The following is a 1,231-nucleotide window of genomic DNA, read 5'->3' on the forward strand; positions in this document are numbered from 1 at the left end:
TTCTAGAAGATGTATAGCTGCTGAATAATAATACAGCTACTTCTGAATATACTTATAAATGTAAAGAGACTCTAGCAGCTACTAATTAATTCATATATAAGAAGTTAGTGTATATCTGTAATCTTATACTAACTTAAGCAACTTTTGAATCATATATAATAGCATGTTTAAAAACTGATAAGAAGTGCTGACTTCTCTGATACATGATAATTCTGTTTATAAAGAGATTTGTAATTATCATGTCAGAGTAATTCTAAAAAAAAAAAAAAAAAATGCCTCAGAATAAGAGCGTATGAAGAAGTGATAAGTGAAACAGTATTTAATTAACACTACTCTACTTATTAAGAAAAAACTTCACACTCAGATAAATATCATGTATATGAATATAATAAGATGTGAGAAAGTGAATAAAAATAGTAAATACTAATTTCAAGAAGTCTGCTCTTTACTTAGAAGAATAAAAGAAGAGTGATTATTATTAACATTATATAATAAAAACAGAAGTTATAGAATAATAGTCACTGTATAATCAATAAAAAATCATCTGAAATGAATATTTTCTCTAATTAATATAAATAACACTCTTCTCTACTATCTGAATCTGAAGATATGTAGAATCTCTTAGAAGATTTACTTAAAGTAGTAAGAAAAGTAGCTGAAACTGCAGAACTAACAGTGAAGCTTCATACATGTATAAAAATTCTAAATAAAATCAAAGTCTTATATACTGTGAAAGGTGTAAAGCTTGCTTGATTGAAAAGATTACTAGCTTGTGAGAAGTTATATAGTGAAAGAATTAGTAAGCCAGATTATGTCATCTGATATTCTCACTTATCAGAGTAACTATACGGAGGGCGCTATCAAAAGAATTGCGCCGGCAAAAAGACAGCTAGACAGCGCCACAAATCTTGGCAGAAATTCACACTGTATTTTATACTCATTATTCAGCTCTTGATTATTCCTTGTCTTCAACTGCCATTTAACATGGAATCTGCATGCCAATCTGCCTGCCAATCTACCACTCTTTTTAACATGTAATCTACATGCCAATCTACCAGCCAATCTGCGTGCCAATCTGCCACCCCGCGGAGCCAGATGAGTATTCTATTCCTTCACCTGCCCATGCCACCTTCCTTCTCTATACTCATTGCTACCTTCTAACTCTATAATCTTTTCAATATGTACAGGAATCCGCTCAATCCATGCCTGTATCTTCTCTTGTGACAGATTC

Source organism: Blastomyces gilchristii (assembly GCF_000003855.2).
Source record: "Blastomyces gilchristii SLH14081 genomic scaffold supercont1.16, whole genome shotgun sequence".
NCBI classification, from domain to species: Eukaryota; Fungi; Ascomycota; class Eurotiomycetes; order Onygenales; family Ajellomycetaceae; genus Blastomyces; species Blastomyces gilchristii.